General features: G+C 31.8%; 1 protein-coding gene across 1 annotated transcript in view; it reads left to right on the forward strand.

Annotated features, from left to right (window-relative positions):
* Positions 1-9,979, forward strand: part of LOC114328378 (nucleoside diphosphate kinase 7) — an 87,397-nt gene that overhangs the window by 25,421 nt on the left and 51,997 nt on the right. The window lies entirely within an intron of this gene.

Below are 9,979 nucleotides of genomic sequence, written 5' to 3' on the forward strand. Positions count from 1 at the left end.
AGTTTATCACGTGATTTGTCCCATGACGAGCCGGATGACTATGCTTATGACAAATCACACATTGTAAACATGTAATTTTACTCCATGACCAAATCACATGATAAATCATGTAATGTAAAGTCGACTTTAGAAGGGAAATTGTTCGTAAAGTTTCGTAAATTCGTAAACAATTTAGTTTTTTAACACTGTTACTAAATAAATCATTGAAAAATACTGTTATTAAATATTGTATAATTGAATACACACGATAGTCGTTTCTGTATCAACACACCGTTTATGAAGTGTAATATTTTTAAATATTCTAAAAAAATATTAAGTATCACTTATTATTAGAGCTCCGATTTATAGGCAAAAAAATGAAGAATAAGGCGGAAAAAGAGGTTTGTTAAACTATCTTATATAGGGTGTCCCAAAAGTAGTGGAACGGTCGAATATTTCGCGAACTAAACATCGGATCGAAAAACTGAAAAATACGTGTTCAATCATTTTCAAAAATCTATCCAATGACACCAAACACCAACCCCCACTACACCCCATGGAGGTGGGGTGGGGGGTAACTTTATAATCTCAAATGGAAACCCCTAGTTTTTCTTGCAAATTTGGATTCGTTACGTAAAAGTAAGCAACTTTTATTCAAGACATTTTTTCGAACTGTGGATAGATGGCGCTATAATTGGGAAAAACGATTTATCCTGATACCATAGGTAAATTATAGAAACGGTCTAATATCTCGAGAAATACACTTCCAAATGAAAAACCAAAAAACAGGTTTTTAATATTTTTTCGAAAACCTATCGATAAACACCAAACATGACCCTCCAACCCACCCCCTGGAGACGGGGTGGGGAGTAAATTTAAAATCTTAAATAGCAACCCCCACTTTTTATTGCAGATTCGAATTCGTCATGAAAAATTGAGCAACATTTATTCGAAACATTTTTTAAAATTGCTGATAGATGGCGCTAATAAATCGTATTTTTCCAATTAAAGCGCCATCTATCAACAAATCTAAAAAATTTTTCGAATAAATGTTGCTTAATTTTTCATGACGAATCCGAATCTGTAATAAAAAGTGGGGGTTGCTATTTAAGATTTTAAAGTTACCCCCCACCCCACCTCCAGGGGGTGGGTTGGAGGGTCATGTTTAGTGTTATTCGATAGGTTTTCGAAAAGTATTAAAAATCTTTTTATTTTGGTTTCTTATTTGGAAGTGTATTTCTCGAGATATTAGACCGTTTCTATAATTTACCTATGGTATCAGGATAAATCGTTTTTCTCAATTATAGCGCCATCTATCCACAGTTCGAAAAAATGTCTTGAATAAAAGTTGCTTACTTTTACGTAACGAATCCAAATCTGCAAGAAAAACTAGGGGTTTCTATTTGAGATTTTAAAGTTACCCTCCACCCCACCTCCAGGGGGTGTAGCGGGGGTTGGTGTTTGGTGTCATTGGATAGATTTTTGAAATTGATTGAACACGTATTTTTCAGTTTTTTGATCCGATGTTTAGTTCGCGAAATATTCGACCGTTCCACTACTTTTGGGACACCCTGTATAAATCAACCTATAGTTAAATTGTTTATTTTTTCCAATTTTTTAACGGCAAGTAAATTTCTTGCAAAGTTTTCGTTCAAAATTCCAATCATCAAATTATCCATATATGTACCTGCAGCATACATATCGCTTCATCCGCGATAATACATTTTTCCCTATTTTGTTTTCTCAGTGTATTCCCGTCCAGTAAGGATTTATTGAAAAATTTTTCAAGAACGACTTAAAACTACGGTGATTGACTTTATACAGAGTAATGTTGGGTAGATAGAATAACAAATGTTGAGGTCCTCAGAAAGATAAAAAAGGATAAGGAAATTATGAATACGATTAAGATAAGAAAGTTACAATATCTCGGCCACGTTATGAGAGCGGATAAATATGTGTTGCTACAAACTATAAAACAGGGAAAACGAAGTATTGGAAGAAGACGCATCTCATGGCTCAACAACCTGAGAAAGTGGTATAATTCCAGTTCCATCGACTTGTTCAGAGCTGAAAAGTGAAAATAGCGGTGATGATTACCAACCTCCTTAAAGGAGACGGTACCTAAAGAAGACGACGAAGAGTAATGTTGGTTGTAATCATCATCTGGCATAATAGTTATTAAGGTACCAAGGGTATTGTAAGGATAATAACGCTTGAGGTCAATGGTGTATATACCGAGGGCATTTGGCACGAGGAATATACGTTAACAAGAAAGCGAATTATCTACAGTGCGTCCATAAAGTAACGCATAAATTCATTATTTCGTAAACCGGCGACTTTAGGGAAAAATCCCGACACAGGTCGATTTTTATTTTTAATTTCGATAATCGATAATCGATTTAATCGATAATCGATGACTTTTTTAAATGAGAATAGGGGTCATGTGATAGTTTATTTGAAAGGGTATTCAACTCTCTATTCCATAATATAAACATTAACATAATTATTTATACAAGGTGTTCAAAAAACATTTTTTTAATTAAAATAATTGAGATAAAAAGAAGAATGTATGTAATTTATCTAATTCAAAATACGTTTTAATGTTGTCGGAAAACAGGAAAAAATGTTTATTTGACAAATAAATATTGTTTTTCGCTTAAATTCAATGTTAAAGCTGCCACCCACCTGTCTCTTGCCAGTTTGAACATTTCGTTTAAGCGAAAATCAATGTTTATTTTTCAAATAAATTTTTTTTCTGTTTTCTGACAGTAGTAAAACGCATTTTTAATTACATAAATTACATACATTCTTTTTGTCTCAATTATTTTAATTAAAAAAATATTTTTTTGAACACCCTGTATAAATAATTATGTTAATATTTACATTAGTGAATAAAGAATTCAATACCCTTTCAAATGAGCTATCACATGACCCCTATTCTCAATTAAAAAATCATCGATTACGTCATCTCGTCTAGACGGATGACGTCACTAGTATGATATATATTCCAAAAAATTGTAATTTAAAAATAAAAATCGACCTGTTTTTTCCTTAAAGTCGTCGGTTTACGGAATAACGAATTTATACGTTACTTTATGGACGCACTGTATAATACCCTTCAACGCCTTCAACGTTTAATGTCCGACTAAATTGTTCTTTATATGCAAAAAATTTGAATGAATTTTGAATTAATTAGTTTTCAAATAAGTACATTTACCAGCAATAGTCGTAACGTAATTGTGTTAACCATAGTTCTACTTAGGTTGATATTTGTCAACTTCACAGTATTTAACTAGTTATTTAAATTTAATGCCCTAGGGCAATATTTTTCAAAATAACGTCCTTGGGCATTATATCATACTTAACTGACTTCGAAATCATGTCATTATTTGTCAAATAATATACCAGTCGGACATTAATCAAATTTAAATGTGTCTTTCTCTTTTTTTTTTGAACTGTTTAAACTATACCACAGATATATTTGAGCTTAACTTATAATCCGGTCAACTTGAGACATCAAAATAGTTGGCAAATAACAAAAATTGCCGGAGAGCCAAATTTTGGTGGAGAACTAGGAACTAGAGTTTACCATAACAAATAAAGTTTTAAAAGTCCCCATCGATCCCATGTGTGCAACAAAAGTTATTCGGGGTCAAAGGTCAAAATTGTGAGATTTTTTGGATATTTCTCGAAAACGGTAAGTTTTATCAAAAAAAAAACATCAAACCAAAGTTGTAGATCTTAACATTCTCTAAAAAATAGTCCTTACAATTCTTTTCCTAAGAGTTACCATTCCTGAGATATCGCGATTTTAAAAGTTACTTTATACATTATATGCACATATAAGCCAAGTACATATATGCATAATGTGGCACTTAAGACCAGTATAAATGCCTATTTGTGTCTCTTTTATACAGGGTGGTGAATTGGAAAACGGGCCATAGGAAACTCAATGTAAAATTATAAACTGTTGAATTCCTGCTTCCCTAATTATTCTACATCAAGAGACATCAGAAACTATTTGTAGAGGATTGAAATCTTTATTGAAAACAATTGTTAAAATTGTTCTACGAATTAAACACATTCCAAAATTTTGTAAAATATAATAAATTTTATCAAAGTATTTGCCAAAATTAGGCCACACACAGTGCAATAATGTGTATAAGGTTGCCTTCGGTCACAATGAAATTATTATATTAACAATATTTTGAACTGTCAGTATTTTTATTTTATCGTTTCTATTGTTTAAAAAACAATAAAGTCGAAAAGATGTCCTCAGTTGAGGAGAAAGTAGTAATAAAAGATGTTTTATTCAGTCAATAGTTTGCGTACTGTCAGAAATAGTAACGTGTGGCCTTACTTTTATGCACTTACTTAGGTATGGTAAAATCTATTTTTCAAGATTTTGGACTCTGTTTAAATCGTAGAACAATTTTAACTTTTGTTTTCAATACAGATTTTAATCCTCTACAAATAGTTTCTCATGACCTTTGATGTAAAATAATTAGGGAAGCAGGAATTCAATAATCTAGAATTTTACATTGAGTTTCCTATGGCCCGTTTTCCAATTCACCACCCGGTATAATATATTATACTATGTATTCTGAAAATATTTCTTCAAAAGATAATCAGTCCCAAACTGAATTTCCTCTATCCACGTGGCCTTGAAAAACATTTGGCTATACCATTGTTTAAAAAAGAACAGATTGTCTATTGTAAACAATGGCTACAGTATTGTCCATAGGTTTTGTTCATATTATCTGTTTCTTTTAGTGCTAAAGGTTTAGTTCAAGTGAATATAAGTGCTTATTACAAGCGTCTATCATTTAGCAGACATTACGGGCTTACAGTGACAGTGGTATTTGACAGCTACAGTGACTCGACAAAGAATATTAAAGCTGCAGGACAACGTCGTCGAACTACAAAAACATCATCGGGTTCCGAGATTATCTTTGATGAAAATATAACAGGTCCAGCGAATCAACAACAATTTTTCGCTAACATTAATAATAAATCTCGTTTCAGTTCCATGTTAACTGACAAATTAACAGCTGCGAATATTAAAGTGAAACAAGCTAAAAATGACGCAGATGTCCTTATAATTGAGACAGCAATTGAAAAATTTAAGGCAACAAACACAACAATTGTAGTTGGTGAAGATGTTGATTTGTTAGTATTGCCTTACTACTAGGACTCCAGTAGATAAAGAAACCTGGAAGGGCTCAACAGCGAACAGAGATATATTCTTCGAAAAGTTTATCGGCTTATACCAAATGCCAAAAGTACATTTTATTTTTACATGCAATAACCGGCTGCGACACTACGTCAGCAATGTACAGAAGGGGCAAAACATCAGTACTTAAATTATTCGAAAAAAAAAAGATTTGACTGACTGCTGTAAAGTTTTTACAGAACTTGATTCCACATTGCAAACAATAATTACGAAAGGAATTCGCTTTCTTCTCGCGGTTTATGGAGCTCCAAAAAAAATTAGTTGTCTTGATAAATACTGATACTTAACTTTTGTAAAAAATACGCGAAACAAGAAACAAGTACAACTATCATGTCTTCCTCCAACATCAGCATCTGCTTTTCAACATTTGTATCGAGTATATTATCAAGTTCAAACATGGCTAGGCAATGGAACTGAATCCAGAAAACTGGGGTTGGAAATTAATAGATGGAACCGATTAAAACCTTACTCCCACCTGCTCCAGAAAAACTCCTTAACACCATTTTTTGCAATTGCAAAAAAGGTTGTGGTGCCAAATGTGGCTGTAAAAATGTCGGGTTGCTGTGTTCTCTAGCGTGTACCACGTTTAGTACAACAGAGGAAGACTCCTGTGATTTTAATGAAGAGACCAATGACTCAGTCACATTTGAACAATTTTTGAACATCCAGCAAGAGGAAGAGGAAGAAGATGAAATCGAAGAAGACTTGACTGTTGAAGTAGACTTTCAAGAATATGAATCTGATTAAAATATCTAAAGAAATCAAAACAAGAATTAACCTAAAAAGCAATAGCAATATCAATAATCAATATCAATAATAAGGTAATATCTAGAACTTGACCGGTATTGTTTCCTTAAATTATCCTAAAATTGTCAAAACAGTTAGTGGAGTAGGCCTACAGGGGAAACCAAGGTAAAAAAAAACGCACCGACTACACTATCTCACAGGTGTGCATATCATGTATAATGTGACTCTTAGAATGGCGATATCTCAGGAATGGCAACTCTTAGGAAAAAAAATAGTAAGGACTATTTTTGTAGAGAACTTTAAGATCTACAACTTTGGTTTAAGGTTCTTTTTTGATAAAACTTACCGTTTTCGAAAAAAATCCAAAAAATCTCAAATTTAGACCTTTGACCCCGAAGGGATCGATGGGGACTTTTAAAACTTTATTTGTTATGGTATACCCTAGCTCTCCACCAAAGTTTGGCTCTCCGGCAATTTTTGTTATTTCAAATGTCTATACAGGGTGGTGAATCGGAAAACGGGCCATAGGAAACTCAATGTAAAATTTTAAACTGTTGAATTCCTGCTTCCCTAATTATGTTACATCAAAAGTCATGAGAAGTTATTTGTAGAGGATTGAAATCTGTATTAAAACAGAAGTTACAATCGTTCTACGATTTAAACACATTCCAAAATTTTGAAGAATATAATGTATTTACCGCAGTAGGTATGTGTGGGCATGTTAGGCCACACGTTACTATTTAACTGACAGTGAGCACATTATTGACTGAAGAAAATATCTTTATTATTAATACTTTCTCCTCAACTGAGGGTATCTGATCAACTTTATTGTGTTTTAAACAATAAATGATAAAATAAATAAAGAAATTGACAGTTCAAATTGTTAAAATAATAAATTCATTGTCACCGAATGCAATCTTATACACATTATTGCACTGTGTGTGGCGTAACTTTGGCGTATTTCTCTGAAAATTGTATTATATTTTTACAAAATTTTGAATAATTATTGTTCGTAGAACAATATTAACAGTTGTTTTCAATACAGATTTCAATTCTCTACAAATAGTTTCTTATGACTTTTGATGTAAAATAATTAGGGAAGCAGGAATTCAACAGTTTAGATTTTTACATTGAGTTTCCTATGGCCCGTGTTCCAATTCACCACCCGGTATAGACCGTGTTATTAGAGAAATTTAGTTTTTATACATTACGTTTATGAAGTGGGGTTCCGCAATGCTGGTCAATAAAGTATTTTTTACTTGGAAATCTGAGAATTCTAAAAAATAACAATAATTAAAATTTTAATACCACTTTGGAATTTAGTTATGGGATGAGAAATAGAGATAAAAAATAAAACTAAAGCATCTTTGACATTTAGTAGTGTGTTAGTTAGGTGGCTCTACTCAGCAATAAAAAAAAATGAAGAAAATTATTCGATGGAACGCCGAGAAAATACATATTTTTAACGTATACCGATTTTGAACTTTGAGATTCTATTTTCTTCAACCTAGTTTTTGATTGGGATTTTGGTATTTTCACGCGTAATACCGTTGGTTTTATTATTATAATATATGTTATGGGTCTCTTGAAAATATGAAAATGTGTGTGTAGAAAGAGGACTGAAATAAAAAGGAAATGGTTTGAAAATTACGATCCTATTGTTAATAACTTGTTTATATTATTGTTAATAATCACTCATCGCAATTAAACTTTTTTTTCTCAAAGAAGCGCCCTTTTACAATACCGTTTTCTTAATTTAATTTAATCTCATAGTAGCCGAGATATTCTATATGTTTATAAGACAAACAATTGTTTATAACTAAACTATTCCTGAGGTCGCTAAAATAGTCCAATTTCAGTTATGCATTTTTCAAGTATGCAGTAATTGAAAGAAAAACACGATTTCGGAGCGCTAATTATTGATTTTAAAAACATGTATACTGTCTGCGGACTTTGAATACCTATATTATTAATATATTACAGTCATAAGATTCGATTCCTGCAATAAAATTGCTGGAAAATATCTTTTCCTTGTTTTTTCCTAATGTGCCCAGAGTATCTATTGTTTGATGCCTGTCTATCGAAAATCCATGGGCTAATTAATAAAGTGTATTTAGTCCTGTCGCCAGGGGGGGTACAACGGCCTCGTTAATTCAGATGGACTTACCCAAATTTTTTTTATGTATTTTGACCCGTAGAACACGAATTTTTTGGGTAACAGTTGATCCGGATGTCGATAAGATTGTTATAGACCAAGAACTTGAGGAATCAAATAACAGCGATTTTTGGCAAAACAAAACAATATTTTGTATTTTTTGGGTCATTTTAAGCAAAAAATATTTCTATAAGTTTTTTAGTAGGATGCACAGTTTTCGAGATAAACGCGGTTGAACTTTCAAAAAATCGAAAAACTGCAATTTTTAAACCCGAATAACTTTTGATTAAAAAATAAAATAGCAATTCTGCTTAGCGCCTTTGAAAGTTCAAGTCAAATTATGTCGGTTTTGATTATTTGCATTGCTAAAAATTTATTGTGTTATTGCTAAACAAAGCTACAAACAACTAGTGCGTGAGTGATGTTTCTATGATTTCTCATTTAAAATCGAACGAGTAGGTAGAATAGGTACTAGTGCAATCAAGACTATTTCTACGTTACATGCGTTAAAACGCATGTAAAAGCACGGGAAACCCTACGTGTTTATAGCTTTGTTAAACAATAAAAAAATAAATTTTTACCAATGCAAATAATCAAAACCGATATAATTTGACTTAAACTTTCAAATGCGGTAAGCAGACTTGCTATTTTATTTTTTAATCAAAAGTTATTCGGGTTCAAAAATTGCAATTTTTCGATTTTTTTAAAGTTCAACCGCGTTTATCTCGAAAACTGTGCATCCTACGAAAAAACTTGTAGAAATATTTTTTACTTAAAATGGCCCAAAAAATACAAAATATTGTTTTGTTTTGCCAAAAATCGCTGTTATTTGATTCCTCAAGTTCTTGGTCTATAACAATCTTATCGACATCCGGATCAACTGTTACCCAAAAAATTCGTGTTCTACGGGTCAAAATACATAAAAAAAACTTGAGTAAGTCCATCTGAATTAACGAGGCCGTTGTACCCCCCCTGGCGACAGGACTAATTGGGACAAATATTTTTGCCTGTAATTTTATTTATATTTTTAAATTTTAGTTACTTGCGGAGAATAACTAACCGATAAGTACCTACCATGTTATAATAATAAGTAAAAAATGAGCTTACCTTCCATCTATTCGTCATCTGCTGATTATTTTAAAGATGCATTAGATTTTTTAAATAAATATCAGTGGTTATATAATTATCCAAATACGCATATTCTCGTAAAAGACGTCTTAACAAATTTTCCGAGTGATTGGTGCGAGTATTTTCAACAATTACCAAACGATAAACTGAATAAGCTGCCGCTGAATTCGTTAAAGGTAAGTAGGGAATATATTTTATATGTTGTACATGTTTAACACGTCTAAAGATATTTTATAACATTCTTTATTTCATTATGATGGAGAAATCGAAGGACGAAAAAGAATTCATTGAAAGCAAGCATCTGGCTTAAAAAATGGTAGGGGATAAGGAGAATAGAACAACTGTTTAGAATAGCTCAAAATAAAGAGGGTTTCGGCATGTTAAGCAGGTAGCAGAAAAATTAAATGAAATTACAAAAATTATCAGTAGTAATTGCACAAGAGCTCTGAAATTATTGAATTTTTCCCGAGTGACACTTTGACAGTTTTAATTTCACGAGTCGAAGACAAAAGAAATTATGTCAAAGTGTCAAAAGAGCAAAAATTCTATATTAATTGCAGAGATCGAGTGCAATTTGTTGCGATTATTTCATGAATAAAACTGTTCAAAACCAAAATTTTATTGTAATTTATTTATGTAAGTACAAATTAGTACAATTAAACACACAGTTGTTATAAATATTTTACGGTTGAAAGTCATCACTTTTATAATTTTTAAAACATTAATTGTCATTAATG

Source organism: Diabrotica virgifera, chromosome 6, assembly GCF_917563875.1.
Source record: "Diabrotica virgifera virgifera chromosome 6, PGI_DIABVI_V3a".
Lineage (NCBI taxonomy): Eukaryota > Metazoa > Arthropoda > Insecta > Coleoptera > Chrysomelidae > Diabrotica > Diabrotica virgifera.